This window comes from Crocodylus siamensis, chromosome 2, assembly GCF_052110815.1.
Source record: "Crocodylus siamensis isolate JL-2025a chromosome 2, ASM5211081v1, whole genome shotgun sequence".
In the NCBI taxonomy this organism is placed as follows: Eukaryota; Metazoa; Chordata; order Crocodylia; family Crocodylidae; genus Crocodylus; species Crocodylus siamensis.
Genome location: NC_143396.1, coordinates 256,555,396 through 256,568,524, shown reverse-complemented (window position 1 = coordinate 256,568,524; position 13,129 = coordinate 256,555,396). Strand labels below are relative to the sequence as shown.

Below are 13,129 nucleotides of genomic sequence, written 5' to 3'. Positions count from 1 at the left end.
CTTGGAAGTTGGTTCCAGATCCTAGCTGCTCTGACCGTGAAGTAGCGCCTCCTGATGTCTAATCTGAATTTACCCTCTGCCAGCTTGTGACTGTTATTTCTAGTCACTCCTGGTAGTGCTTGGGGAAACAGAGACTCCCCCAGTGCCTGCTGGTGCCCCCTGACTAGTTTGTAACAGGTCACTAGATTCCCCCCTCAGCCTTCTCTTGTGGAGGCTGAACAGGTTCAGGTCCCGTAGACTCTCCTTGTAGGTCCTGCCCTGCTGCCCCCGATCATGTGAGTGGCCCTCCTCTGGGCCCTCTCCATGTTATTCAAGTGGTGGAATTAAAGTTAAAATTACTGTCTGTCAAAATCTTTTGTTTCCATTTTCTCCCTTACTGCTTTCCTACTTGGAGATGAAATGCAGCAAGCGCTGAGTGAATGGAATATGAAGTCTTTGGGAAGGAATAGGGTCAAGCAAAGGGCCAAGATTTCTACAGACAATGAAAAAAGCATATACTAAAACCTCAACAGATTAGAGACAAAAATAATTATGCATAGAAAGGGGGACTAGGAGGGGAAGTCAGACATCATGAGAAGTAAGTTAAGGTCCTTGATATTTTGTCTCACTATGGCCTGTGCCTCCTTTACCTTCCTTGATGTCAGAAGTGAAGCAGAATTTTTTTATATAGAAGGGAAATACAAGGGTGAATTCATATCTGGAGTAAGCAAGTGCATCTGATCTTCAAGGGAATCACACCTGGATGTGCTAGGGTTAAACATGGTCCAAAAACTCTCTCACCTGGATGTGCTAGGGTTAAACATGGTCCAAAAACTCTCTCATGGACTCACTAAGAAGCTATTTTATTCATTTCTAGGGCACTCATTTCATTTCTACTCAGAAACAGTTCCTTTTCCTTGCTGCAAGTCAGGTGAGAGTGCTGAAGCAAGATATCTAACTTTACCAGCTGGTGTTTTACATCTAGAAAGGGTGGTCAGAGCAGCACTGGCATGTAGTGAGCCTTTTTTTATTTAGCTGGCAGTAAGCAGGACCTGCCTTTGGACTAGGCCGTTCCTAATTCTCATCTCTCCTGGGCAGTCAGACGTTCAACGTACATCCCAGTGGTTCTGAAAAACAGGCAGAGCCAAGATGCACTAATTACATCCTCAGTGGTGTGTAACAGGCATATCGTCCCATTGCAGCTACCATACAGCACATGAGCATCCATAAGTAACATCCCAGTCATTATGTTCCTGAGCTGTGTGATTATACCACCCAATTTGCCAAGTTAATGTTGCTTATTCTTCTCGCTGATGTATATTCAACCCCTCCTACCTTCAGTATTCAGGAGCAAGGTCTCTGTCTTCAATTCCTAGTTTGAGACTCATTCATTGCCTGCATTCCAGAGATGTTCTTTTTCTTCATTAAAAAAAAAACTCTTGAACCCAGACACTCTGAACAGTGCTCAGGACTAAGAGCATAACAAGGGGTGAGCAACAAGGGTACCATTTACAAGGGACACAAAAACAGCAGCTATTGCTGCTGCCACAGCAAGCCTAGCTCTTGCTGCTATCCAGGGAGAAGACCCTGGGGCTTATGCCTCTGTTCATGACCCAAGTTGTGATGCATGTATCAAGCAGAGGACCACTCCCACAGATCTAATGGGTTTGCTAAGAGCGTGTCCAGAGATGCAATCTTTGCTGGTTCATAGGCTGACCAATAGGGTACTTCTGTGGGCTAGCTACCAGGTCCAGATAATGTGCTGTGCTAGATTTCATAGACTCATGGCAAGATGGTCCATGACCTGGCAGGTCCAAGACTAGCCCATTGCTCCATCAAGGTTTGTTGACAGAAAGTAGGGGAGGGGGGAGTTAAGGGCATGCCTTATTGCAGAATTTGAGAACAAGGAGACCACCACCCCTGCTAGAATGAGGAGGCAAGCAGTGGCATGGGCACCAAAGCATGCTGGTTCAGTGTCTTTTCATCTTTTTATTTTGTTCTTGTTTTGACCAACACCTACCATGACAAAAATATTGAGAATAAATTTTGTTTTGCGAGTGTGTCCTGGTGAGAGTAATATAAAAAATAATTTAGGACCAACCATGTAATTATGTGCATTTATTCCAACCTTCCATTACTAGAGATAACAAGCTGAATAGTAAAATGTGAACTTTAACAATCCTGTAATTATAGCCACTGAACCATACTTTATTGAAAGAATTGTGCAAAATCCAGATGCAAAAGAATCAACTGGGTATGTAAATAGAAATGAAACAGTAAAATAATCAAGTGATGAAGAAGTAATGTGCAGCACTAAATAGCTTCTCGGCATCTTTTACTGCCATGTTTTCATTTCTTTAACAAATACTCCAGTTATTTTTATCAGTTTGTCACACTTCCCACAATTATACGCCGTTCAGGGGTTATAACCAGACCAGCAAAATATCTTGGTGGCTGCTGATTACCATTCAAAACGTTCTATTTTATTCTTTACACATAATTGGACTCCGCAGTGTGTTTTCCATTCTTGTTCTTTGTAGCACAGATACCAGCATAAACTAAGATGTTCTGAGGATTCAGATACTTGCAGAGATGATGGAAATGAGTCCAGGGAATTATTATGGTTGACCAGAAATGGGTGTCTACTGTTCAGACTCCGAAATTTGTAATCAGGAATTTAAAGCAAAGAGACCTGATTTTTTCCAGACATACTGTGCAGCAGTTGTTCCCACTGAGTTCTTGTGTTGGTCAGCGCCTTTACAAGCCAGAGCACTGAGGATTCAAGTTCTGAAATGTGTACTCTACTCTTACACACCAAGGGTAGAAAATGTTGAGCACAGCTGTTCATTTTTGTTTTTCTTTTGCAGAGGGTTTCCTTTAGGTCCCAGCAAAACTATCTATCACATACAGAACAGTAATAAATTAGTCTGATTTTGCTGATGATTTTCTTAAAAGCAGAGTGTGTACCAGTGATGTGTACCAGGAACCAGAAGCCATTTTAATCCATGCAGCTGGTACAGCCAAGTTACCTTCTACCTTGTCTTAACCTTGACCTGAAAAAGCCAACTTGGGGGGCGGGGAGGAGGGTTGGTTCATAACCATGCTCTGTTCAGAATTCAAAAGGGCCCACTATAGACCCCCTACAGCTCACAATGTTACACTGTATTGTGTTATTATTCAGGAGTATAGCAGTGTTTCTGTTATTCAGAGGGCAATTAAAGACAACTTCTTTAACCTTTGCTCTTACCCCACACAGGTGTATATGATTATAGCAGGTGAAGAGAACAAGGTCCAAAGATACTATCAAAAGTACTCTGTAAGGCTGCCTATACACATGCTCAGGAATGTGGAGTGGGAGGGGAAGGGAGGATGCACCTTAATTAGAGTGGTTTCCAAAGAGCCTCTCTAATTAAAACACCACTGCATCACATGTATTAAGCCCCTACATGTTTAAAAATGGCCATGGAATGCTTTAACTAAAGCTTATTTGACCAGCTTCAGTTAAAGCAGCCCTGTGGTCATTTTGAAACACGGGGTGGCTTAATACACAGGACGCTGCAGTGATGCTACAGCATTCTAATTAGACCACAAAGCAGATTTAATTAATCGAGGCTTGCTCCAACACACTCTAATTAAAACACATCGGAGCATGTGTACAGGCAGCCCATATGCTAAAGATCGGGCTGATTTGCACCGTCAACCTAAACATTTGTCATTGTAGGCAGTCCCCCCTTGTTCCTCTCACCTCCACCATTAAACAGTTCCCATTTTACTCTGTTCTGTTTTTTTGTCTTTAAAAATGTGACAGAAGTAAACAGCTCTCATTTATTTCAAGCCCTCTTCCTTTCTTCCATCACTAGAAGAAGGCTGAAGGCTAGATATATTTGGGAAATTTCATAGATTTTGGGGGTCAGAAGGGACTTCAGTAGATCATTGGGTCCAACCCTCTGCCCTGGGCAGAAAAGAGTGCTGGGGTTAGACAACCCCAGCCAGGTGTTTATCCAGTCTCTTCTTGAAGACCTCCTAAGTAGGGAACAGTACCACCTTACTTGGAAGCCTATTTCAGATACTGGTAACCCCTACTGCAAAGAAGTTCTTCCTAAGGTCTAGTCTAAATCTGCCCTCTGTCAGTTTGTGGCCATTGTTCCTAGTTACTCCAAGGGGCGCCCTGGCAAACAGAGCATCTCCTAGTCCTTGCTGCCCCCACACCCGATGAACTTGTAGATGGCCAGTAGATCACCTCTCAGCCTTCTCTTACAGAGGCTACAGAGATCCACGTCCCTCAATCTCTCCTTGTAGGACCTTACCTGCGGGACCCTAACCATACAAGTGGCACTCCTCTAGACCCTCTCAAGATTCTCCACATCCCTCGTGAAGTGCAGCACCCAAAACTGGACACAGTACACCAGCTGCAGTCTTACCAACACTGTGTAGAGGGGAAGTATCACCTCCTTAGACCTGTTCACAATACACCTGTTAATGCATGATAAAGTGCGATTAGCTCTACTGATCACTTTGTCACATTGTCGACTCATGTTCATCTTGGAGTCAACTATGACTCTGAGATCATTCTCTGCTGCTGTGCTGCTTAGAAAGTTGTCTCCCAGTCTATAAGCGTGTTGGTGATTCCTCCTCCCATGGTGCAGTACCTTGTAATTATCCTTCTTAAACTGCATCTTGTTTTGTTCTCCCTACTTTTCCAGCCTGTCCAAATCCATCTGTTCCCTACCCTCTGGAGTGTTAATTTGCCCCCTAATTTGGTGTCATCCACAAACTTGGACAGCGTCCTCTCCACGCCCTTGTCCAAATCAATGATGAAGATACTGAATAGCACCGGTCCAAACCTTGGGGGACCCCACTGCCCACATCCTTCCAAGTCAATACCAACCTATCCACTACCACCCTCTGGGTGTGTCCCATTAGCCGATTCACCACCCACCTGCCCGTGTAATTAAGTCACACCCATTTAGGGTTTTTTTTTTATGAGAATGGGATGTGACACCATATCAAAGGCTTTTTTTTTAAATCCAAGCATATGACATCCACCTCGACTCCTGCATCTAAGCAGTTTGTGACTTGGTCATAAAGAGAAACAAAGTTTGTCAGGCTGGATCTACCTGCTATGAATCAATGCTGGTTAGCATTCAGTGTTATTTTTCCTTCTGGACTTCCACAAAGTCCAGAAGGTTGCTTGTACTGGCAACTGGGGATGACCTAATTGGCAACCTAACTGATCACCTTCACCATCTGCCGTAAAACTGGTAAGTCAGTCAGTTGTACAGAAGTCCTTGACTTCAGGAAAGCTGACTTTGACAAGCTAAGGAGGCTTGTCAGAGAGGCCCTAAAAAGCCACAACCCAATGGAGAGGGGAGCTCAGGACGTGTAGATGCTCCTCAAGGGAGCAATCCTGGATGTGCTAGCAAAGTCCATCCTGTCTCGGAGGAAAGGCAGCAGGAGGGCAGAGCATCCCCCTTGGCTCTCCAGGGAACTGGCGGACCTCCTGCGTCTTAAAAGGAGAATCTATAAAGGATGGAGGACTTGAACCGCCACCAGGGAAGAATATTCCACAATAGTCTGGACTTGCAAAGAGTAAATCAGGAAAGCAAAAGCTGTGATGGAACTCCAGCTAGCTACAAATATCTAGGAAAATAAAAAGTCCTTTTTTAGATATGTGGGGAGCCAGAGGAAAAGCAAGGGCAACACTAGACCCCTGCTAAACCAGATGGGGCAACAGACAACTGACACCCAGCAAAAAGCTAACTCACTAAATGGGTACTTCGAGTCAGTTTTCCATCAGCCGCATGGGGTGGCCCTGACCACTGTGGGTCAGGGAGGCCCGGGTGAGGGAGATTCCTTGCCCTCCATTGAAGCTGACCTCATGAAGGAACACCTCAAGAGGCTGGATACCTTCAAGCCAGCCGGCCCTGATGGGTTACACCCAAGGGTACTCAGGGAGCTGGTGAGCATCATAGCTCAGCCCCTGGCACGGATCTTTGAGAGTTCTTGGAGCTCTGGTGAAGTGCCTGATGATTGGAAGAGGGCCAATGTCATGCCAATCTTCAAGAAAGGGAGGAAAGTAGATCCAGCAAACTACAGGCCCATCAGCCTGACCTCTATCCTGGGGAAAGTCTTGGAAAAGATTATCAAGGAGGCCGTCCTTAACAGACTAGCTGAAGGCAATATCCTGAGGGATACCCCAGGTTTGTTGCGGGTAGGTCTTGCTTGACCAATCTCATTTCCTTTTATGACCAGGTGACTTATCACCTGGACAAAGGGGAAGACATCGACGTCATATACCTAGACTTTAAAAAAGCCTTCGATCTGGTATCCCATGATCACCTCTTGGTTAAACTGGCTAACCGTGGCCTTGATGTCACCATGATCCACTGGCTGGGGAATTGGCTCTGCAGTAGGACCCAGAGGGTGGTGGTCGACGGGAGCCAATTGTCTTGGTGTGCTGTGACCAGTGGGGTCCCACAAGGCTCTGTCCTAGGGCCTACATCTTCATCAATCATGCGGACATTGGTGTCAGAAGCAGACTGGCCAAGTTCACCGACGACACCAAACTCTGGGGTATAGCATCCACACCTGAGGACAGGAGGGTGATCCAGGTAGATCTGGACAGACTCATGAAATGGGTGGACGAGAACCTGATGGTGTTCAACACTGAAAAATGCAAGGTTCTCCATCTTGGGAGGAAAAACCTGCAGCATGCTTATAGGCTTGGTAGTGCTACGCTGGTTAGCTCTACAGATGAAAGGGACTTGGGGGTCATGGCTGACCACAAGATGAACATGAGCCTGCAGTGTGATGCTGCGGCTAGTAAAGAGAGCAAAACACTGGCTTGTATCCATAGATGCTTCTCAAGCAGATCCCAAGACGTCATTCTCCCACTGTACTCAGCCTTGATGAGGCCGCAGGTAGAGTACTGCATCCAGTTTTGGGCTCCACAATTCAAAAGGGATGTGGAGAAGCTTGAGAGAGTGCAGAGGAGAGCCACGCGCATGATCAGAGGGCAGGAAAACAGACCTTATGATGAGAGGCTGAGAGCAATGAGGCTATTCAGCCTGGAAAAGTGCAGGCTCATGGGTGATCTGGTAGCCACCTATAAGCTTATCGGGGTGCTCATCAGGATCTAGGGGAACGACTGTTCACCAGAGCACCCCAAGGGACAAGATCAAACAGTCACAAACTCCACTGTGACCAGTTCAGGCTGGACATATGAAAAGAACTTCTTCACTGTCCGAGCCCCCAAGGTTTGGAACAGACTGCTGCCTGAGGCAGTTCAAGTGCCCACTCTGAATGCCTTTAAAACATATTTGGATGCTTATGTTGCTGGGATCCTATGATTCCTGCTGACTTCCTGCCCCTGGGGTGGGGGGTTGGACTCAATGATCCTCCAGGGTCCCTTCCAGCCCTATGAAATCTATGAAATGTAACCCTTAGCAATTTTTTTCAAAGATTTTCCCAAGAATAGAGATGAGGCTAACTGGTCTATAATTGTCCAGATCCTGGTGCAATGAAAACCCCACTGTGGCTGCAGAGGTCAGGTTTATCTGATATGGAGGTTATTTTATACCCAACAGGATGAGAAAATGGAATCAGCTCAGCAGGGGAAGATGAATGCATGGCCTGCTTTGGGAATGGCTGAAGTACAGCCCATATTATTTCAGTAATTTAACTCCCTAGATTTTTAGGTCTGAAGTGTGGCCCACAGAAACTAGTCCCAACATGCAATGCTGCACCAACATACTGCTGTCTTGTCTCATCTCCCTTGCACTGCTAGTCATTTCTCTTTGGCTTTTTTAAGCCACAGTGCTCCTTATCCCATAGGTGCTGAACTACCCTGTCTGCCCTACCACAGCCCACCTTGTTAATTGGCTTGAGGGTGTGACCACACTACCACCTTCCTCATTCAACTATATTGTCCCAACACTCATTTCAGAAGTCCACCTTGTCTGAAGCCCACTTTGCAAGTGTCATCCTCTTCCGCCTGCCCATTCTGACCTATCAGCGTCCTCTTTGCTCATCTCCCACAAAACACAGCAGTCTTCTCCTCTGCAGCTCCCAGCTACAGGAACATTCTCCCTACCTTTCAACCTTGAACACAGTCTGGAAACATCCCTTTTCTTTGTTCCTTAAGAATTAAGAAGTCTATTTCACTCTAACAGTATTTGTCACCGAGCTCTGTCAGTGTCTAGGCACACTCCGGTGGCCAAACCTGTAGTAATCCAAACCTTGCTGTCACCTATGACCCCTTTTGTCTGCATAAGTTTGAAGCTCATTCCCACAGTCCAGTTCATTGGGCTTTGGTGTGGCTTATGATAGGAAGGGGTTACTATTATTTTTACACTATTTAGTGTGAAGTCTTTCAACAAATAACAGGGTCATAATTCACCAGGTCTCAGAATTTTTATTGCGGTCATGATTTTGAATGTTCAAAGCATTCTGAGACAAATATCAAAGGTTATATTTTTATCATAATCATGGGACAAACTGACGTCTTAGCCAGATTATTTTTATTTCAGATTGAGGAAGAAAATAAATAACAAATAAATGTGAAGTTTCCATGTGAAAAAAGGAGACCACAAGTATGACTCATTCTGTAACAGCTTTTCTGAGAAAATGTAAATGGCAGCTACCTCATAGCTGTCCCTACTTTTAAATGGTGCAGTAGCCAGAAACCAATATGACACTATCTCTTGTGTATGCTACACTAGATCCTCTGTAAGTTGCTGAGTGTCCTCAGATCTCATTGACTGCAGTGAGTACAGTACTTCACAAGACAGACTTTAGAGATGCTAACCTCCCTGCTGATTGTGAACATGGCACTGAGCTGTGAAAGTACTCACTCTGAGTCCCCAATTCCTGAGCACCTATTCTGTAAAGTATAGAGGACCCTCCTTCAAAAGTCCATATAGTTTTCAATCCCAAACAACTTAAATAGTTTCAGTGTCATGTTTCCTGAACCACAGGAAGAAGCTACCTTTCCAATTCAAAGGGCCCCAGAACTAACCCAGCTACCCAGAAACTGGAAGTGGATGCAATAGCAGTCAGCGGTATGGGGAGACTCTTTCCCATATGTCCCCTCCTCACCTTTCTCCCACTTGATAAGCCATCCTCATGCAGCATTTACCACACTGGGGACAATGCAACACAATGGCCATGATACTTGCTGTAGGCTTGTTTAGTCATGGAGAGACTGAGATAGTTTACCAGACAAGAATCCCACTTCCCATGTGCCTCCTGCTACTACTCAGGGAGATGGAATCAATGGCCCCATTACCAAGAGACCTCTCTGCCCGATGCAATCAGTTCTGTAATTGGCTGTAACGCTAACAGTGGGAATTACAGTTATGTTCCTTTTGAGGATGAATGTTTCCCAAAAGGCTGCCAGCATGCCACAGAGAGAAGCAAAGGGAAGCAGAAAAGACAGAATCATGCATATGTAGAAATCAGGTACCCCTACTTAGATTTCCTTCAACTAGCAGTATAACAAAGGGTAGGGCAACTGTGGCACCAGCCTGGGGTGCTGAGACCCTTTCTGGGGGCACAAAAATAGCAGCAGCTGCGTTGTTAGTTAGGCCAGTACAGCTACTGCCGCTGCCTTGTGCACTTCTGCTCAAATGCCTCGTTCCACTTCTGCCTTCAGCCTTTATTAAGCAAAGAAGAAAGATCCCAAAGTGTGAAAGATTGAAGCAGCTACCAAAAATATGCACGTTTTTCACAAGTGGAGCTCAGCCTACTCTTCTGAGACACTTTGGCTCCAGGCCAGTCAAACAAATCCAGGTACAAGTAAAAACAGAGTTTGCAAAAAAGGCTTTAGCAGATACAAGAACTACAACATATTAGCCAGGTATTTACAAGATAATTAACCCCTTCATTGCTGGACTAAAATATGAAAAGCTTCAGAGTGCAAGTCTAAGTAGGAAGAAAGAGGGACAATAAAGCGAAAATGGGAGAGGGGAAAATAAGGATTAGGCAAGGGAGGAAAACAGTACAGTGAACATTTTACAAATCTTTACAAATCACTGCTTTGCTAGTTGGGGGAGAGGAGGTTAAGAGAAAAAGCAAAACCTGTTTCTGAGCTTCTCTCTACTTCAGCAGATAAACAAATTTGGATTAGAGAAAAAAACCAGAGATGTCAGCATACTTCAAAAGCATTTTACTCAGTACACTTTCCATTAGCTGGATTGCTCCTCTCTCTCTCTCTCCCCCTAATATTTTCCACACTGACTTTGCTTACAATGGTGTCAATGACAGAATTGAAGGCACTGATAAAAGCATCATGGCATCAACCTAATCCACACAGCTGCACGATGCTCTCCCCCAGTTACATCCAGCATTATTACAGGGCAATTTTCTGCATGGAAACATAAGAAAATACAGAAGAGAAACCCGGTATCTTTTCTTCCTTTTTCCCTTCTCCATGTCTTCCCTTTAATGTATCCCAACTTGGCTAGTATTTCAGTAGTATAGAGCAAACAGGGAAGAAGTGGGGGGGGCCTCTAGAGGGGAAGACAACAAGGAAATGAGCCATAGGCAATGCAAGGCCCCACATACACAGTTATGTGAATACCTACAGAGAAAACATGAGGCCAGATTTTCAGCTAATGTAAATTGTTCTCGCTCCATGAAAGCCAGTGACGCTACACAGATTGACATCACAGGGGATCTTTTGCTGCTACAGGGGGTTGGGCTTCTCTCCTTTCTCTTCCCTGCCCCCTTTCCCCCTTTAATTCACACTGTCTTTTGCTTGTAGCCATACTGCCTTGTCAGGGAAATGTTGTCAGAGTTCCCAGGCTAAGCAGGCAAGGAGCAGGTAGGGACCTGGAGGACAGACCTCGTGGAAAAAGAAACAGGTGTTCTGAAGTGAGTTAACCAGTAATTAGCTAATGGCCCTTGTGGGTGCTGTGCTGTACAGAGCACTGATGACGATTCAATAGGAAATAGGCTTCTCTCTGTGTCAGTGACAAACGAATCCCCTGCTTGATGGCAGGTGGCACTGTGCTGCTGAAGGTGCCATCTCTTGGATGAGACAAAACCAAATTCCTGATCACTTAAGATCTTTTTCCCAAGTCACTGAGTTGAAGTCTAACCTGAATACCACATTATCCCCTCCTTAACCACCCTACCCTCCCAAATAACACTAAGTTTCTCAGACATGCATGTTGTATGTGCATCTGGGCAGTGCATGGCAATTGTCAAATCAGTCTAACCGCCAGTTCACATGAAGTGAAAGAAAGCCAGGCACCAACCCATTCAGCTGAGAGGGTAGGAAGCATGGGCATGGCTCCTTCTGTTTGGTTGTTTTTGTCCTAGCTGTCAGAATTTGAGTCTTAAAAATCATATAAAACAAGATCCTGGAAACTTTACTTAAGGAACTGCATTGTGGTATGCATAAAAATCTAGCTTCTGACCAAAAGAAAAAAAAAAGATAATGTAAGTTGAACAAGATGGAACAACAAAATAAGTTTTTTAAGTTCAAGTAATTGCTTTGCTTGCCTGGTGACAGTGTAGTTCATTGCATTAAGGACACACCAATTATAGCTTTAAATGTCTCCAAGAGCAGCAAAGGAAGGTGATTTTCACCTTACAGTGATCATGCCTATCTGGCTGGGTAATCTATAAACAGCACAGCAGGAAACCAATCCTAACATCCCTCCTTCTTAGGGTTCAGAAAGATATGATTCCAAATACTTGTTGATCGAAATATCTCCAACCTCAGTGGACCAAAAGCAACACTAACAAAAGGCTGCAGAGAAGGATCTCCAGGGCATGGTTTTACAAAGTCAGCCTGGGACCACCTGGCTAAGCAGCAGGTCTATAGAAAGGATCTGGGGCTTACAGTGGACAGTAAACTGAATAAGAGACAACAGTGTGCCCTTGTATGGCTAACAGCATATGGGGCTGCATTAGTAGGAGCATTGCCAGCAAATCGAGGCAACTGATTATTCCCCTCTATTTGGCACTGGTGAGGGCAGATCTGGAGTACTATGTTTAGTTTTGGGGCCCCTGCTACAGAAGAGATGTGGACAAATTGGAGGGAGTCCAGTGGAGGGCAATGAAAATGATTAGGCGGCTATGGCACACGACTTATGAGAGGTTGAAACAACTGTGCTTATTTAGTTTAGAAAGAGAAGACAGAGAAGGGATTTAATAGCAGCTTTCCATTACCTGAAGAGGGGGGCCAACGAGGATGAAGCTAGATTGTTCTCAGTGGTGGCAGATGACAGAATAAGGAGCAATGGTCTCAAGTTGCAGCAAAGGAAGTTTAAGCTAACTATTAGGAAAAACTTCCCCACTAGGAGGGTAGTAAAGCCCTGGAACAAGTTACCCAGCGAGGTTGTGGAATCTCCATCCTTGGAGGTTTTTAAGATCCAGCTAGACAAAGCCTTGCCTGGGATGATCTAGTTCTGCAGGCAGCCAGACAGACGGGCAGCATGGCTCCAGCCAGTGATTCAAACACCATGTCACCCGCTTCCTACCGCTCGGCAGTGTTTCAGTGCTTGCTACCCTTCTCCCCAGTCTACAGCACTCACCCACTCGCAACCTGATCCCCGCACTCCTTCCCCTTCCCCTGTCCCTGACACTCCCACGTGGTGCACAGATCCTGCTGCCAGCAGCAGCAGGCAAGGACACTTGGAGTACTTATGCCCCATGCAGGTGCTAGTGTCTGGTGGTGCACAGCTCTGGCTAGCACTGCAGGTGTGGGCAAGGAGCACAGCCTGCTTGGCACACCTGTATTGCAGGGGCTCAGTGCAGTGTGTATGCAGCTCCTGCATTCACATGGCACTGGAGGAAGCCCTGCACTGGAGCTGGCTGCCTTCCCCACCCCCTGCCACGCAAGTCCCAGGACTCCACAGGGAAACAGGAGCCAGGGCTCCCCTCCACTTCCAGCAGAGTCCTGGGACCTGTGTAGCAGGGGGTGGGGAAGGCAGCCAGCTCCAGTGCAGGGCTGGGTAGAGGCAGGTTGGTCAAGCTGCTCTGCTCATACCCAAGCGCAGCGCTGGCTGGAGTTGCACACTACTGGACACCAGTGCCTACATGGGGCATGAGCGTCCCAAGCGCCCCTGCCTCCTGCTGCTGCTGGCAGCGAGGCCTGCACACCATGCAGGGGAGTGTGTGGGGGTCCCCCCACCCCCCTTAA

General features: G+C 45.8%; 1 protein-coding gene across 6 annotated transcripts in view; it reads right to left on the bottom strand.

The window, feature by feature from the left end:
- Positions 1-13,129, bottom strand: part of NRXN3 (neurexin 3) — a 1,344,032-nt gene that overhangs the window by 411,675 nt on the left and 919,228 nt on the right. The window lies entirely within an intron of this gene.